Here is an 18,868-nt window from a genome sequence, read left to right on the forward strand (position 1 = left end):
TTTAAGTAACTCTCATACCCACCTGAGTTTCACTGATGTGTACTTCTTGTAATGTCCTCCTCCTTTGCAGCTTTATACCACACACCGTCTGTACATCTACACATTAATTATGTTATTCAGAGTTTGCAAAAGTTGTAAGCACTCTGTCTGGGGGAGTATGGACTCTTTATAAGAGGTTTTCTTTTCTTCCTTTTTTTCTTTTTCTTTTTTTAAAATGGATTCTGACCTTTGCTGTCTGGGATGACTTTGGAACTTAGTCACTTCAAACCTTCCACTTTCCCACCCCTCCCTGCTTCCCGTAAGCTCTGTACACATGACCTTTTGTAAACGGCACACACATCTTTGGAAGCTCAGTGGGGCTAGGTCCCATCGTAAGAGATGATGTCATTTAGTTAACACCATAGGTGGGTATGGGAGCTACTTAGAGCACAGAGAAGACTTAAGGCAATCTGGATATTTAAAAATGAGGCAAATACAAGAGGGAAAGAGAAGACTGGTTTACGACTCCCTGACAGTAATCTCAATGTCATCAATATCACACACACACACACACACACACACACACACACACACACACACATACACACACACACACACACAAATCCAAAAACTTTTGACAGTTTTATTTATATTCATTCAGGTGGGATTTGACACACACATATTTATAAACTGTGTGTGTGTGTGTAGGTGTGTGTGTGTGTGTGTGTGTGTGTGTGTGTGTGTGTGTGTGTGAGAGAGAGAGAGAGAGAGAGAGAGAGAGAGAGAGAGAGAGAACTCAGCACAGATAAACTTGTACTCGTATCTAAGTTCTACAGTGGCAGGGTCTCTTATTCACAAGGCCTCTTCAGCCCTCAGGGAATTACCCGTAGTAGCTTCTCAGCACATTTTTGTTGAATGATTGCTAGAAAATTTTTCTAAAGATAAAAATCACTATTGCAATCAACTTGAAAATGAAACATATTACGTACCTAGTCACCATTCAAACAAGTGCTTGTCCAGACAGAAAACTTTGAAAATAAATGAAAGATTTTTCTCATTCTTCTAGTACAGTTTGCCATCAGGATTATTTGAGAAGAAACAGAAAGCACAGTTTGAGACTCTTGCTCAGTTGGTATGGGGTGATGCATACTGATTTTTAAAAGTGCCCCCAATAACTGAAGAACGGCTACAATAGTGCTCATTAACCCTCAGATACTTGTTAGTCCCCTTTAGATACTTAAAACTGGTCTGGTTTACATGCGTTGTGATTTAATATTTACTTTATGGATCTACTTTTTAGTTAACTACATGTATTTTGATTGGGAATTTCACATCACTGTAATACATCAAAAAAAAGTTCCTTGTGAATTGCCAAACATTATAAAAAATACATTGGAAAAATTTGTTTAAATTCTAGTTGATACAGTCACCTGGGAAGGACCTAGAGTTTAAAGTTAGCTATGAATTAAAAAAAAAAAAAGATTGTAAGTGTTCTGAGAGAGGTTAGAACTATCACTGCAAAAGCCAGTCTTCAGGCTCGGTGTAACCAGAATGATAAAAAGAGAACGGGAAGATAAAGTTGCTGGGTTTTTTGGTGATGCTGCCTAAGGCTGTGTCTTACACATCCTAGACTTTAAGAAACTTGGTGACAGCTGAAAGTGACCGCCACACTACCCAGAATGATGGCTCATATAGGTGGCTTCAGTTATTGATGGGAAATAATAATTTTCCTAGGTGTGGTGGCCTAGCCCTATGATTCTAGCACTTGGGAGGCTACAAAGTGAGTTCCAGGACAGAAGTTACGACCTTGTCTCAGAAGAAAAAAAAAAAAAAAAAAAGAAAGAAAGAAAGGAAGAAGGCCATTTTTCATCAGGTGCAATATTGGATCTCTGTTAGATTGTTCATTGCTAACTCGGGCGTGTTTTCCTAAGTGGAAACCGAAGAGCTGGTTTGACAAGTTTCACCTCCACAGAGGGGATGCCTGGCGGGGCACAGAGGGTTCCTCTCTCTTCCCTGTGTGGCTGAGGGCTTCAGACCCAGTGAAGCGTGGGCTGTGTCTTGGTCGATTACTTCCTGTCTCCCTTATGGCGTCTAGCCCTGTGGGCTTGCCAAGTGTGACCTCATGAAGCACGTTCTCCCGGCACACCTGAGCAGACAGGTGCTCTCAGGGAGCTTGCCTTTACTGCGCAGAGAAGGTCGAGGTACCGCTCTGCTTGCTGGGAGGCCTCCTCTTTTATGGCGAGCTCACAGGGCACCCTCTATAGACATGGCCACTGAAGCCCTGCCTTGCCTTTCTTTCTACTGTGCTACCAGCTTCTGTCACCTGAAAGCCCACGTGTCCCTGCACCAGTAAGACAAGGGGCTGAGATTCTGCCAAGAGTCTCCTTGGCTTCTAGATAGTAAAGGGGGCACACCGCAAGGGACAAATGGGGGTGGCGGGCTTGAGAACCAAGTTAAAATGATAGGCAAAGGGAAAGGGAAAAAGACTTAGAGAGCTGGAGGTTAAGAAGAAAAATAATGAGCTCTTTTTCCACCCGGAAAGAGAATATAAGTATCGAAGGGGGAAGCCAGGCTGTTGGAGGCAGAGGGTGATTTATTGATCAACACCTTAAGGATATGTGCAAAAGCAAGGCACATGGGTGGAAAATTATTAGCGTCAGTGTGCAGGATGGGAGCCATCCAAAGAAGCAGAGGGAGATGTAAATTCCTCAGGAGGAGAAAATGAGGAAGTAGGATTCTTCTAGGCCTCTGAAAACAAAGCAATGACTTTGATGTTGACGAAAGCTCAAAGCGTGCAGCCGGCTTGGGCTCTGACAGACAGACTGCCGAAGCGAAGACTCAAGCTAAGTCTTAAGTAGAGTCGAGACATCTTAGACTTGCCCTACAAGCGCGCAAGGGGTTTCTGCCGTCTAGGGTCGGAAGCAATGGCAAAGCTTCTCAGGGATGCTGTTAGAGATGGGAGATGCTGTGGAAGAGCCGGAAGCTTTGTCCAGTGTAAAGCTTTGTTATCGAAGAGCAGAGACTGCTAGCTGAAACAGCCCAGTAAGGGCAGCTGGAGAGAAGGGAAACCTCGACAAGGTGTTGCGTGTAAACTCTAAAGGTGGCAGGCGAACACCCTTCCCTGTGCGCATGCTCGCAGAGAACACAGCAAATTTGGACGTTCTCTCCGGAGCCTGACTCAACACGCTCCCCAGCTGCTTATTTTTTCCTCCACCAGAACTGCTAGTTTAAAATGGCATTCTATTCTAGGTCTATTTATAGGCACGCAGGATTTTTTTTTTTTTTTTTTTTTTTTGTCTTAAATTACAGAAAGTAAGTTAAACCTAGATCTTGAGTTATGGCACCAAATATAGTGAGACATTTTCATTTTCTAAGGTTGCAGATTTGGGCGAGCTAAGTTTACAGTGTGCTTGGAATTTTAATCTCTTAACATATATGCTGCTTCCATTGCTCATAATTTTTTTTTTCTTCCTCAGAAGGAACTAATGCCAATAAGGGAACTAATGCTGGCTCATCTGTCTGTTCTAGGGCATGTTTCCATTTGATAATCAGTAGAAATTACATGAAGGTACAGCCTTATCAAACATAAACACAGAGAAATCTAATTCTCTATGCTAATCTACCTTAGTACTAATGCGGATGGGAGCATTCCTAGAAGAAAAGCTGTCCAATTAAGAGGGGGAAAATTCTAGAAGACACTTCAAGTGTTCAATGCTGTATTAGAGTTTTCAAAAGTTTTAATCACTTCTCTTTATCTCCCCACTCATACCCAGTATGTGTGTGTGTGTGTGTGTGTGTGTGTGTGTGTGTGTGTGTGTGTAAACATGCACAGATGTGCATGTTAGACCAGAGGCTGACAATGGGTGTCTTTCTCAATCACTCTTCATTTAAATGTTTTCAGACAGGGCCTCTCACTGAACCTGGCATTCACCAACTGGCTAAACTGGCCCACCAGGGAGCTAGGGATCAGCCTATCTCTATCATCACATCTGTGCTAAGGGCACAGTGGCTCCAGAGGACAGCAGACCATCGCTACCACACCTGGCTTTCATATGGGAGCTGGCGGTCCTAACTCAGGCCCTTGCACTTGCAAAGTGGACACTTTATGGACTAAGCCATCTCCCCAGCCTGAGTCTGAGAACGGAGGAGTTAATAAACTTCTGCCAGGAGGGAAACACGTTTATCTTTTTCTTAGTGGTCAAGACAAACTAGAAGCCGAGAGAGCTTTCTGCCTTGTCTTTATTTAAGGAAAGAAAATCTACTCAGAAGCAGTTTTCAAGTCTGAGTTCTTTATTTGTATTTTTACTGTGCCCACAAAATAAAGACATGCAGTACAACATTTGACAGTGGATCTATGACCTAAGGGGAAACCGGTTCAGGCAGAGAATTCTGCATTTTGATGACTGACAGATGGAAGCTGGGGCAGAGAATTTAAAGGGAGATTTGCAGCCAGAGTCCCGAGGGGCTCTTAACAGCTTCCCAGGTTCCTGTTCCTGCCACCACCCCAGGGTCCCTCATGGAGATGCGGGTGGCTGCAGCTTCTTGCCTGAAGGAGTCAACTCCTCAGCAGACCTCTCCTGGCTCAGAGAAAACTTGAAGGTTCTCTCAAAACTGGGCATTGTGGAGTCGGGGGACCCACTCACCTCGACTTCCTGCAGAGACTCGGGTGGGTTTATTTTCTATTAGCACCTTCTCCACACTTATAGAGAACACCTGACTATGGGATGCTCAGCTCCGGGTGACACCTCTGCAATACAACTTCTGCACCCAAGGCTCAGGGAATATTGGGGAAGAGGTGGTGGAAAGCTTGTCAGAGCTAGAGATTTCCCTCTGCTTCGGAGGAGGGAGTTCCTCCCTCCAGTTCTGTCTGTTCTGTCCCAAACATCCCAGAAACAGTGCAAAACTTGTTTCTCCGAGTTTGTGCACCAACCAGAGGCTACTGAGTGCTAGTCCTCCCCTAGCTGGAATCTTCTAGGCTGTCACATTCTGCAAGCTATGTGGTGCTTGACACAACTTACAGTGCACAGAGCATTGTCTATACTGTCTAATCCATTTGAGTTTTCTTTTTCAATTTTCTCTCTCTCTTTCTTTCTTATTTATATGCATATGTGTTCATGCTTGCTTGAATTTATGTGCAGCATATACATGCATTCAGGGGCCAGATCCTCTGAAACTAGAGGTAGAGAGGGTTGTGAGTTAGCGTGTGGGTTTTGGGAACCAAACCCAGGTCCTCTGCAAGAACAGCAAGTGCTTTTAACCACTGAGCCATCACTCCAGGACTAAATTTAAGTTTTAAAAATGTAACCAGGTAGTGGTGGTGCATGCCTTTAATCCAAGCATTTGGGAGGCAGAGGCAGGAGAAATCTCTCTGAGTTCCAGGCCAGCCTAGTCTATAGAGCTAGTTCTAGGATAGCCAAGGCTACACAGAGAATCTCTATGTTGAAAAACCAAACCAAACCAAACCAAACCAAAACCAAACAAAAATGTATTAAATATATTTTGACTTGACGTCCTTAAGATTTTTGCTTTCTAGTTTTATGCTGGTAATGTGTGCCTGGAAATATCCTGATGTCCTAGACTGTAGGAAAGGAAAACGATGGTTGGTCCATCTCAGAAATTTATGCTTGTGAATGGAAGAAAGAAGGCAAGGATAACAGTCATGATTGTTAGGTTGATTACTCTAAGTGAAAATTCAGGATAAAACATACAGCAGGAGCCATACCCGGCACACTACCCCTTGGAGGCCAAGAAAGCTCCTACGGGCTCTATGGTTACATTAGCAATAAAAGATGTTGGCAAATGCCTGGTAAACAAATTGTCTCTTCCAGGAACCAGTGTGTATTCATCCGTCATTCCTCTGGGTGTGGGGCTCAGATTTTTTTCTTTTTTGCACGGATAGCAGAGCTAACTCTTGTTTGAAGCCAAGTGGAAGGTCTGCCTAGGGTGCTGCACTTCTAACTAACCCCAGTCATTCCTTTCTTTCTCCAGCCTCAGGCATGCATGGAAGATGGAGGTAATGATTTATATGTCTTAAGCAGCTCTGACAGGTGTACTCCATCTTGACTTCCTTCCATTCCCAGGACTAATCAGAAGCTTATCTTTCCCTTTGTGTAGTAGGGAGCTGTCAGGTTCTATGACTCTCCAAACAATTTGATCATTCGTAGAAGGGTTCACCTCTGGAGAGGACACCTTGGTATTGGAAAAGCTAGGTGGAGGCTGTGCCCTGACATGGGGCAGTCAGGGGCTGGAGGGCAACATGGCCTAATTGACAAATGTCACCTGCTTCCTGAATTTAAACTTTCTGTCACCACCAGGAGCTACCTACTCAGGCAGCTTCTCTAGCTTGGTATGTCTCATGTCTTTGGGTACAGAATACTTAGCCATCCACACAAAGAAGAGCTGTTCCAAAAAAGAAAACAGCAACCCACCCAGAGCAGAGAGTACAAGCCAGGCCAGAGCAAAGTCTTTAACAAAGCCCATGGTGCATAGTGTGGCCTCGCTGGGACTACACTCGCCCTGCACATACCTGGAGTCTCTCTCACCCTCCTCCTATCCACACAGTGCTATGCTCACTCCTGCATGCGACCTTGGCCTTCTGCTTGTCTCCTGTTTGGACTGCTCTTCCCACTCTCCTAACCTGTCGACTGCTACAGCTCAAGGGTTATTGCTCAGAAAATTATTCTGTGCTCTCCCTGGATGGGTCAAGTTCTCCATCCTTCTTTCTCTTACATGCCATGCACTTCTCTGTATCTCCTGTTAGAGTGATGGTTTTATACAGAAAGTGGTTTATTCCTCTTTCACCAAGAGACTGCAAGTTAGAGGGCAGGGGCCATGCCTTCTGCGGGGGTTGCTGTAACTCTGGGTTACAGAAAGCTGAGCTCATGGTAGGGATTCAGTAAGTGCTTTTGGAATGAATGAAATGTGAATAAGCAAGAAACCTTGATGGCCTGTGTTCTTAACTGATCTTGGTTGGTCTTGCAGTCATTTGTGGGCTTCTCTGTACTAAGGACCTTCCTGTGGGAAGTGGTGATGCTAACCAAGCCTGGGACTGTTTCATTACTTTCACTGCTGAGCCTAGCCTCCTGAGATAACTGGATGAACTCTTAACCTTGTGTTCAGGTATTTGGGCATTAGACATTCTCTTTGCTTAATTGGATGTTGCAGAACTCTAAATTCCTGAAAATGAGAGACAGTGGAGTCACAGGGCAGAGAAGAAAGTATGAGAAGGAACTCAGTTCCTCTCCTCTCCCCTCCCCTCCCCTCTCCCCTCTCCTGTCCCTTCTCCTCCCCTCCCCTCTCTCCTCCCCTCTCTATTTTCTTCTCTTTACAGGGTCTCATGTAGTCCAGGCTGGCATTGAACTTGATATGTAGTAAGAACGACTTTGAACTTCCTGATTCTCCTGCTGAGTTCTGGAGCCACAGGCCTGTGCCCATGCCTGGTTTAATGTGGTACTGGGGCCCAAACCTTGGGCCGTTCACATGCCAGATGAGCTTTCTACCAACTGAGCTACATCGCCAGCCAAAGTGTGTCTAGGCTGGCCTTGAACTCTTGATCCTTCTGCTTCATTCTCTTCAGTATTTGTCTACCTAGGAATGGCACCATGATGGGATGGGTGGTTTCTAAGTTTACAACAAGACTGGTTACAGTGACAAGCAAGGACACGAAATTGGTATTTCCACTATTTTAAAAGATATATTCCAAACTCATGAGAGCAAAGCCTCATGAGCTTGAGGATCACATATGTTTGCCATAATTGTGTTATGAAGCCTGAAATCTTTATATACAGAGCAGATTAGATAGAAGTTATATAAAATGGGGGGGGGGGTTCATGACCTAGTGTGGAATTTCTGTTTCAAGACATCCTGAGATGGGGTGAGAGTGAAGAGTAAATGTGGCTACAGTGCCTGGCAGAGTGTCAGGCAGGAAGGAGTTCTCAGTTGACGTGAATAAGCTCGAACTGGCAAGAAGGAAGTTCTACTAAACATCTTTCACCATCAGGTGACTTTGTACCTGGGAGACAGTAAGACCTGAGTGAAGATGCTACCAGGGAGAAGTCCTGTTCTCCTAACTCTTTGACTCAGCACTTTCAGCTAGCATTTTCCAAAGGGAGGTTCACTGCTATGTTCCTTGCCCTCCTCCAAAATTGATCAGTGACCTACTGTTTAGTAGCTCACAGTAAGATAAGAGGGTTCAAGCCCCAATCGATGACCGGCTCCATGAACTGAATGGAATCTGCCTGTGGAAGAGAGAAATGTCACAGATAATTCTCTAACTGTGGACCTGCATGGGCCAAGGACCATATTTTTAGTAGAATATTTTAAACAGTAATTATCCTCTCCATTGAGAAGAAAGTTCCTTATGGACAAATAAGTTTGAGAGAAAATGCTTTACTCCAAATCTTTTCTAGATAGCACGTATCAATGTCTTAAAGCTTTACAGAAACTCTGAGGAAATGGATTTGTTTACATACACTTAAACTATAGCTTCCCATGTTGCTCCAGCAAGACACATTTGTGAGCATGTGTATGTGCTCTGGTGGCTTTTAACACTTCTATAGTAAAGAAGGCATCAGATCACAGCAACAATTTGTGCAAGGATGACCCGGCCCCAGTAAGTGCCTCCCAGGTAGAATGTTCTTTCCTTGGAGCCCCACCATTCTAAGGAAACCAAAGAAGTCTATATTTTCTTTTCTGTTGAAAATGCTTCTTTTAACTATAAGACTACCCTTTATAAAAGTTTTTCTTACACCAGTTTCTTGTTTTATGCATCAAAGAGAAGACAGTGTCTTCTCATCTACTACCCCTAGGGATGTATTTCAAGATCTTGACTGCCTGGTGAGGACTGGTATTTAAAATGCTTACATCAGTGCACCAGCCAGAGCTTGGTTGGCAATGTCCTAAGATCAAAGTGATCATGTCCTCTGTTGGGCTTAATTCTAAATCCATTTGTGTTAATTATTTTCTACAAAGATCTTATGTCTAATGAGCAGAGGACCTAGAAACCCTCTTGTGATTTTAAATTAATTTCTTAGCATAACTTGGTAGTGAAAGGGAATCTGACACACACATTTGATCTGCTAAGAAAGCCAATTTGGAAAACAAATCAAAGTCGGGCCTAGACTCTGTTAGTCAGGCTAACATACATTCTCAGGTGTGTTAAACCATGAGCATATGCATGGCCGCACACTCATTCCAAGGATTGAGAAAATCTCCTGCTTCCATCATCCAATTATGCCTGAGTTCCCACTTACTTCTAAAAGCATAGCCAGATACTCCTTAGATGAAAAGATGGGAGGCATACCCTTCTCTGGTGAGGGAAAGCTGAATGGGTCAGTGTGAACGAAGGTAGAAAGGGCAATACCATCCATACTTGAAAAACCTGAAAAAGACCAGCAGACTGCCTGTGCTAGTCAGCCTTCCTGCAGCCCATCCCTGAATTCAGGTCACTGACTGACCAAAGGTAAAGAAGGCGAGTGCTCCATAACCTGGAATCATGCCTAGCCCCCTAACCATGATATCTCAAGATAAATGACACCCATCACTATCAGAGCATTTGGATTTGATTTTGGTCAAATGAGATTCTTTTCTTTTCCTGACACCAGTTGAAAGTTTCAACATCTTATGCCCATTGAGGGCTAACCCATGGGCACATTCCAAAGGGCTGGGGAACAAGATGCAATGATAACTTGATCCTAATCCAGGTATGGGATTCCTTTTATACTGTCATTCCTGTTGGATCTAATTACAGAATGGTAAGTGCAGCATACCAGAGGTATCTCCGGGTTGAAAGATAATGTGGCACTGTCGTCGGGGAGTGTGCTCAGATTCCAAGAGGGCTAAGGAAAGCTTTTACCATGCTAGACTCCACCAATTTGCTATTTACTTGTGCAAGAATATGCAATCATTCCCATGTTGTAGATGATGGCTGCCACTTGATCAAGGACTGATCCCTTTCCTGGTGACTTAATGTCAGGGTACAGTAAATGTGCTTATAATCTGTTTGGCAGAAGGCCTGGCATGTGGTACATGCTTAATAAATGTTTTCAGTAGTTACTATTAGAATATAGCACTGGGCATGAGGAGGCTGCCCATCTGTGATGCTACCAGAGTGAGAGGGGAAGGAACCTGAGTCACAGGATAAGAAACAGCTAGGGTCAACCATAGTGAGGGCCACAACAAATCCATCTAAAGCAATGTCAAGGCAACTGCATTTCGATGCAATGTCGCTTTCATATTGGTCTGTACAGATCTTGAGGGGTGACGGGGAAGAACTGAGAATCAAGTCAGAGACTCTCCAGTGTGGAGCTGATCTTAGAGGCCATCATGCCAGCAGCTGCCAACATCAGTCTCTGGGTTATAGGGCATAGACATGGGTAAGTGCCTTGACCCTTTTCCCGCAGTTTCTGAGTAGTTGGTTAAGTGTACACACACACACACACACACACACACACACACACACACACACACACACACACACACATGCAGGAGGTATGCATGGGGGTTGGGAGGGGGTTAGGCACTTTCTGACTCTGATGACTAGATGTTTTATGCCGTGACTTAGCTCTAGGTACCCTTCCTACCCACTTTCCTGAAAAACAATGAACCCGCCTTTGTCAACACCAGTGGCTTCTACTGCCTGTGTGGCAAATTGCTCTCTTGCCCTGGCTTATTCACGTGGATTTGGGCTTGGACCTCAATTTCAATGCATATATCAGACATTCAGTCTTAATAAGAGGCAGGAGAGCAACATGAACTTTGGAATGAGAAAGACAGGGATTTGAGTCCAAGCACTACCACTTATTAACCTCTGACCTTAGGTAAGTTCCTTAACCTTTACAGCTTGAGGTGCCGGGCCCTGAAGGACCACATTGGTCCCTACATTTCAGGTTTATCTGGAAGATGGAATTATGCCAAGTGCTTCTGGAATGCAGTGGATGCTTGCTAAACATTAGCTGCTTTTATAATTCCGACTGAATCAGTTCATTTGGCTACCACTGAAAACAACTAGTGTTGTGTCCCTGGATATTAGCCAAAGGAATCGGGCAACAGCAAGAACAGAAACACTCACAATTCCTAAAAGACTAAATGGATCCAGACATGGAGGCTTGTCTGTAGCCTAGCTGCCTGAGGTTCCTGTAGGGTGTTTTCTGATCCCATAACTGAAACTCCACGACACAGACAGATATAATCAGATAACAACAACAATCAATAATGATAACAGAAATTATTATTTATTTTCATAAACACAGAGTATGTGCGTCCTGCTGAGTTACACCCATCACATGCCAGTATTCACTTTCGGGGCAGTCAATCAATGAGAGCTCTCAATATGCACCCTCAGAGGTAGGAGGGGGAAGACGAAGCTAGGGATGAGAAATTACCCTCAGCAGAGTGACACATTCACCAAGTTAATCTAATCCAGGGGGGCCATCGGGGGCTGTTGCAAGCCTGTGAATACGGAACAGACTTGATTGATTTTCACGGCAGTAGCTAAAACTCCATTGTTATTTGCACAAATATGAGGGAAGATGAAGCCGTGAAAGGATTGTATATCAAGCCTCCAGTGAAGCCATAAATCAGAGAATGAAGTTTAAAAAATTAAAAAATGGTTTAGAGGAAGGCTAGATCTGTATTTGAAGAGGCCTTGGTTATTAAAGCATAAAGCCCAAGTTAAAACTAGGGGCAGCAAAAGCCCATCTTGACTCAATTAAAAATTTCTCTGGAATGAAGATACCTCACTCAGGATACCTCAGCTGCTTCTTCTTATGGGAGGGTCGTCACAGCCACACCACCGGAAGGAAGCAAACAATAGCACACGTCCTCCTGCCTCCCAGCTTCAGGTTCCATAGCATCAAAGCTGGTGTAGCCCTGAAGACTCATCTTGGAAACCCCATCCTCATCCTGCACCTCCTCCATTCTGTGCATCCTCCGAATTGCCATGGCAACCTTTCGTGTGACTCCCGAGAAGTATCACTGAGCCTCCGCCAGTACTTCCATAAGCGTGCCCCGGAATTCTTCATGGGTTGCCTAGGGAGTCCTAGCAGAGTTATCAAAACCAGAATTCCTTGTGCTGAGGTCAAGTGAATGTTTCTAAAAACGTATACGGGGTGATCAGGAGGCACACAGCATTGTGAGAGCCATGGCTTAAACTGATGTCATGTGCAGCTTGTCTCCTCTCTGCACTGTGAGGACAGGGCGGTTCATTTGTCTTTCTAAGGCTGCCTTTGCAGTACCTGGTTTGTGCGGTACCCACTGTGTACTCAGCATTCAGAAAGTTGTCATTGTTGTATAAATCGAGGATCAGGCCAAAACGGCTCTCAGAACGTGGAAGATAGGATTCTAGGTACACACAAATCTGTACTGTACTCTAGGCCTGCTTCTTACTATCTTTGACTTCTCCAGCCAGCACTCTCTCTGCACCTCTGTTTACAAATCTCTAAAATGGGCAGAATGCCTAAGTCATAGCACTACGAGAAGGAAAGAGTTGTAAAATACACACAAAACTGCTAGCCATGTCAATGAAGGGCTGGGAAAATGCAGTTGTTCTACAGCTCAGACTGGTAGAGTGTCTAACCAACTCTCTTAAAAAAACAGGTCAGGTAGTTAAATTGGTAGTTCCACTGAAAGACTGTTCTTTTGGGAGTGACTAACTTGCCGAACCCCACAACCTATGAGCAATCACCCTCAAGGAAGTTCCCATCAGGAGCTAGCGCCTGTGAGGCTGTGGCCTGGAGGTGTCTAAATAAATGGCCATCAACAAGATTTGCAAACATCATGTGACATTAAAAGGATAAAGGTTAGTTCTGCAGAGTCAAGAAAATGTAACTGAGCTTAGGGGTGGACAGACCGTGGGCATGGGCAGGAAGCAGGAGAGTGGACACATGACACCATCTAATCACAGTAGTCCTTTCAGAGTGCTCAGGCCTCTAAACACAAACTCTTGAATGAAGAAAGCTTTGACAAGGACTTCCAAGAGATGGAAATCAGTAATGAAGTTCCCCGGAAGTATGGCCACAAAGTATCATTTTCTTAATGAGTAGAAAAGAAAGAAAATCACCATTAGATTTTGGGTTGGACTAAGGTTCGAATCCCAGCACTGCCACTGTAGAGCCACGAGGCTGTGGACAAACACCATGCATCCCCTGACAGTCTCTGCTCTGGCGTCATCCATTCTCTTGACAAATGGTGACCTACTGCCTAGCGCATGCCTGCATTGCTGAAGCTTCACCCCACCCCCCATCCCCGGCCTCTTTCCATAGAGAAAGTGGTTTTCTGAGGGATGAGGCGAGGCAGGCAATGAACAAATGGTTTATTAAGTTATGCTCAGAGCTAAGAAAAAAAAAAAAAAAAGATCAGGCAAAGGACACGGAGAGTGATTGGGAAGGAGTGTGCGCCATTTCTCACCAAGTATTCCGGGAAAAATTATTTGATAAAGTGCCACCCGGGCGACAACTGACAGGAAGTCTATGGCTTCAGATGACCTGGAGGATAACACAACCTTCCTGGCAGAATTATGGCATCAACGCAATGGTATAAGGACATACATAGAAGCCAGTACCTAACATCCAGGAAGCAACCAACAAGCAAAGCTTTTTTTTTTTTTTTTTTTTTTTTTTTTAATCATAGTTCTTTAAATACTATTTCCATTAGACTGTTAGGGGAGTCTGGAGAAAATCCATTAGAAAACTTAACTTATTATATCTCCCTCATCTTTCAGAAGACAGGTTATGACAAGTCACAGCTTGAGTGCTCACACCTTTGCGAGTCTATTTATAACAGGTTTAAAAGCAAATGTCACCCTGGCCTAGGTTCCCAGGGCAATGTCAACCAGCCATAATGAGGCACACAATATCTCCGGGCTTACCCCGCCGGGAGAGAGTGCCAAGGGTGATTTCTTACTACCCAGCTCCCATCCGTGGCTGATTAATTCACTCGAATACCAACCCTGTTGCCTAGAAAGGGCTCTAAGGGCCCATTGCCCCTGGGTACTGGGAGCCTAGGAGCGAAGAGCATGGAGGAGCTTCCTAAGCACAGCTGCATACGGACTCAAGGTGTGTTTCTCCATGCTGTCTTGGGAAACTCAATGAGTGTGTGAAAATGTGAGTGAGTAAGTGTGTCTGTATGTGTATGAGTGTGTGGGGGATGTTGTGAGCACCTCTGACCAGGTATGATAAAGACACCAATCACGAAAAGTGGCATTTCAGTTCCTGGAAAGATGGCTCTGTGTATAAAGTATTTGCTGACAATGATGAGGTTTAGAATCAGGAACTTCATCTCCCACACAAACACCAATTGGGCATGGGGGCCTGCCTGTAACTCCAGCTCCTGGAAGGCAAAACCGGGGAATCTCCAGAGCAAGCTGGTTAGCTATCCTGGTGGTAGTTATGTGAGAGCGCAGGGTTCAAGTGAGAGACGCTGCCTTGATGAAGAAGGTGGACAGCAACCAAGGAAGACAGCTGGTATCAAGCCTTGGGCCTCCATGTGCATACACACATGTGCACATGCATCCACATCTGTACTCTTGCCACACACACACACATACATACAGGAGAAAAGCATTTCAAATACCCCAATGTATGGGTATAAGGTTGAGATCCCTGGCTTTTGGTTTAGGTCTTAGCTATGAAATGACATCCAACCAACTAAAGACAGGAGCAAGCTGCTCACTCTTCTGGAGCCAGCAGCAAAGTATATCAATGTCTGTTTTACAGACCTGCAGGCTGAGCACGGAGGTCCCCTCTTGGGGCTTTGTGTCCTGAGCTGTGGACTCAGTTCCAGGGCAGCTGATACAAACAAGGAATGCAGCCCTGTTTGCAGCACAGCAAAGCCTCAGTAAATACTAGACTCCAGCAACTTCCTTGCCAAACCTGCCCAGTCCTCCTCATTGTGTTTTCTGGAGACGAACTGAGGCATCAGGTAAGAAAGCAGTGGGTGTTACTCAATTATCATCATGATTATCTTGGGGATGTAAGGATACTGAGCAGGGAGACATTCTCCTCCTGGCCTCCTTGGGTAACAAGTGATTGGATTCGAAAGAGCATTTTCCATTAAAAAAAAAAAAAAAAGCCAGACTCACATTCTTGCTTTAAAAAAGCTGAGCCTCTCAGAATTGAAACAGGATGGGTTCGTTACGCAGTGAGGATTAATTAGCTGTCGGGTATTATTAAATGTTCCTGCGCTCGAGCCCCACGTGGAATCGGATACTGTGAAAATGAGCAAGCAGTAATCATCGTGGGGGTGGGTGGGTGAGGAACACAATTGCTGGCGATGCGGAATTCCCGAGCAGAGTGTGTTGGTCAAGAAGAGTCTGATGGATGTCACATCGGAGGGCTCTCTGTTTGGGGTCACTGTTCTGAATCTGTGGTTTCCAGGGTGGCTGGTGGCGGTGTTTCTTTTGTTTGTTTTGCTGTTTTCATCTCCTCCTTTCTCCACCAGGATCAAAAAGTAACAGAAGCTCAAAAAGAATCACAATTCTAAGGGAGCTGGTGGATGTTAGAATCCAGCGACCACAGACCCTGGTGTTTTAACAGCGTCGAGAGTCAAAAATGCAAATTGGGTCTCAGAATGCAAATGTATCCAACCCTCTGCTGGGCAGCGTAAAAGTAAAGGAGAAAAACTGGAGGGCACTGTCCAGTGCCACACAGCTGGTTACTAACTCCTGGAGTTCGAATTGTTAATTTCTAACTGGCAGCCACACCTCAGGGTCTCTGTCAGGGTGATCTGGGGTTTACTTCATTAGCATCATTGTCTGCCACAGTTGATCTCTAGTGGGAATGTAAAATAGACTTCTCTCCTCTGTCACAGGGATGGAGCCTCCAAGGGGTTAGGCAGAGATATACGGAATCCCATAGGATGCCATTGGCAATGGGAAACCATAGTGGGCACTACAGATGGCCTCTGAAAAATTTCACGCACGAAGCAAACAAAGGCAGATGTATCAGTTAACACATTAAAGATAATTTCAGAGGCACCAAAACGCACTGATGTCACGTTAAGAAATGAAAACAAAGTACTTCCTCTTGGAATAATCTGATCAAGCCTCAGCCCAAATGTAAAAATTTCACTTCTCTCCCTGTACCTCCATCTGTCTGTATCTTGTGGTCACTGGTCTGTCTGTTGTATGCATGTGTATACATGTGCCTGGTGTCTGTCTGTCCTAAACAAGGGGGGTTTCTTTGTCTTTATTGAACAACGCAGAAATGTGGCATGGGAAAGAGAAGAGGGAAACCTTCACAGAAATATTTAACAGAGTTTTACGAGGGAAAAAGTTACTAGTCCCCACTGACCCAGAATGGCAAACAATACTGCAAACAGACGGCATCAGCCTGTATGCATTTTGCTTTCAACATTTGTGGTGCATATTTGCTTTTAAGGTTGCTTCCAACCCAATGGCTGCTTTTGGCCAATGAGTACCACAGCGCACACATACACAAAGACATTATTACTCTGGGCTCAGGGCATGGAGAAGTATATAACTTAAGATTAGCTCTGCTTTAGCTTAGGTTCTGAAAAAGATGGTTATGTGGGCAGTCCAAGGCACAGTAAGGTTGTTTACATTGCTCTCTTAAAGGCAGGTTAAACTTAAACAGGTTAAGTACCTAGTAGGGCAGCAGGTTAGGTACATCATCTTAAATGATCTCAAGGTATATTAACTTTGCTTCAAGGTCTGGAAGAGTTTAGTCTCTTTGGATGCAAGAGATATTTTCAGAACAACGTGTCACTACAGGCAGAGTCCACGGCAGAACTCAGGGGCACCTAGTCCAGTTGTTTTCCGCACAGGACTGCCATGTCCCAAGGGACAAAAGACAGTCTTAATTCCTGTCCTATTTCCAGCAAGGTGCTTACTACTTAATCCATAAATAACTTGTGGAATGAATAAAAGAGTATAGAAAGAAAAAACAGGACTTTTCTTTCTCTCTCACATACACATATAGGCCTATTATCAATGAGGGTAAGAAAAGTGATGCTGATGCTGGTGATGGGGGTGAGGATGACGATGATGATGAAGGCTGGAGACGATGATGATGATGGTAACACTAAATAGGCAGCTAACTTGGAGTGTTCTCTGTGTGCCAGATACTACATAGGGGAAGCTCTTGGTCTCACACACATGATGTCTCGGTGAATCCTCACAAGAACTTCAGTGAACAGTGACCACTGTCCCCTGTGTTCTATAGATAATTCACTGGAGACATAAGGTTTCAAGTCAAATGCCCACCGTCACCAGCTGGAGAGGAGTAGGGTCATACTTCTAGCCCACTTCAACCCACCTGGACCTTCCTATTTGTCCTTATGATTCTCTGTGCTCTCCCAAAGCTCTGCACTTTTACAACAGCAGGGCAGGTTGAAACTTCCCCAACCTGGTCTAATAAAGGGATAGAGAACTGGCATAAAAACAGAGCAGCCAATGTGTGTGGGCTCAGAAGGAACACAACTAAAGACATGGTGCCCATCACTACAGGAAGTCCCGATAGCCTAACACTATAGTGGCCAGCAGTTGATGAATAAATAGATGAATGGATGAATGAGGCCGGGAGCCGGTAAAGGCACACAGTGATCAGTCATGCTCACTTTTGCTTGTGTACCCACAGGGAGACCCTTTCTCCTCACCCACATGTGTTTCACAGCTGCCCCTCTTTCAGGTTTGGCCCTCTGACCAGCAGCTGATGTCTAGAAGCACATAGTTTACAGTTCTGAAAGCCCTGTGGGGCTAGAGCTGGTCCCAACATGCTCTTACCTACTGTTTACACTGAACAGATTCAAAATAAACCATCCAGTCTTAAACCACTTTTACCTACATCTAGAGCAGTGGTTCTCAACCTGTGGGTCTCGAACCCTCTTGAGGTTGAATGACACTTTCACAGGGATTTCTAAGACCATTGGAAAATATAGATATTTACATTACAATTCACAACAGTAGCAAAATTACAGTTATGAAGTAGCAACGAAAATAATTTTATGGTTGGGGGGGGTCATCACAACATGAATAACTGTATTAAAGGGTCACAGTGCTAGGAAGGTTGAGAACCACTGCTCTACAGAGTCTCTCTTAATGGCCTGTTTTTAGAAATCCATTGTATTAGCAGCGCCCCCTCCCCCAGGCCTTTCCTGGCCTCTGAATGCCATTTCTTTCTCCTTTGGACAAATGACTTGCTATCTCTGTCTGTACATTCGTCTTACTCTGGGTAGAGTGAGGGCCATTTGAGTGTGAGTGCTGTCATGGTCCCATCTTTACCAGGCGATGCACATCTGGAGGGCCCTAAGGAAGCCACACAGACTGAGAACAAAGCCTACAAATGCTGTGGAATAATGCTTTTGTACACTAGTTTAATAAAACGTTGATTGGCCAGTAGCCTGACAGGAAGTATAGGTGGGATAAACAGACAAGGAGAATTCTGAGAAGAGGAAGACTGAGTGAGGAGATACCAGCCCACCATCTAGGGAGCAGCATGTAATGGCACACAGGTAAAGCCAAGGAACACGTGGCAACATATAGATTAACAGAAATGGGCTGAGTTTGAGTGTAAGAGCTAGTCAGTGGTAGTCCTGAGCTAATGGCTAAGCAGTTTTAATTAATATAAGCCTCTGTATGTTTACTTGGGTCTGAGCGTCCAAACGGCTGTGGGACTGGCGGCTGAGAGAGATTTGTCCTGATTGCAGGCCAGGCGGGACACAGGAAAACTTTCAGCTACATACGCACATGCCGAGCATTAACACCTACAGTGGAAGGACCGTCCACCCCTTGCCTTTCCCCTTTACTAGTTCACAGACCATTGGACTTCTGGCCAGTGTTGCAGGGAGAGAATGGAAAAGGAGCTTGTCTGACCAAAGTTCGAAAGGATTAAGTGCATATTGTGTTTTGAATGCAGTTTCTCCTAAAAGGCTCAGG

General features: G+C 44.7%; 1 protein-coding gene across 50 annotated transcripts in view; it reads right to left on the reverse strand.

Annotated features, from left to right (window-relative positions):
• The window catches only part of Ppp2r2b (protein phosphatase 2 regulatory subunit Bbeta), a 294,937-nt gene that overhangs the window by 66,188 nt on the left and 209,881 nt on the right, over window positions 1-18,868 (reverse strand). The gene's annotated exons all lie outside the window — the stretch shown is intronic.

Source organism: Peromyscus maniculatus, chromosome 19, assembly GCF_049852395.1.
Source record: "Peromyscus maniculatus bairdii isolate BWxNUB_F1_BW_parent chromosome 19, HU_Pman_BW_mat_3.1, whole genome shotgun sequence".
In the NCBI taxonomy this organism is placed as follows: domain Eukaryota; kingdom Metazoa; phylum Chordata; class Mammalia; order Rodentia; family Cricetidae; genus Peromyscus; species Peromyscus maniculatus.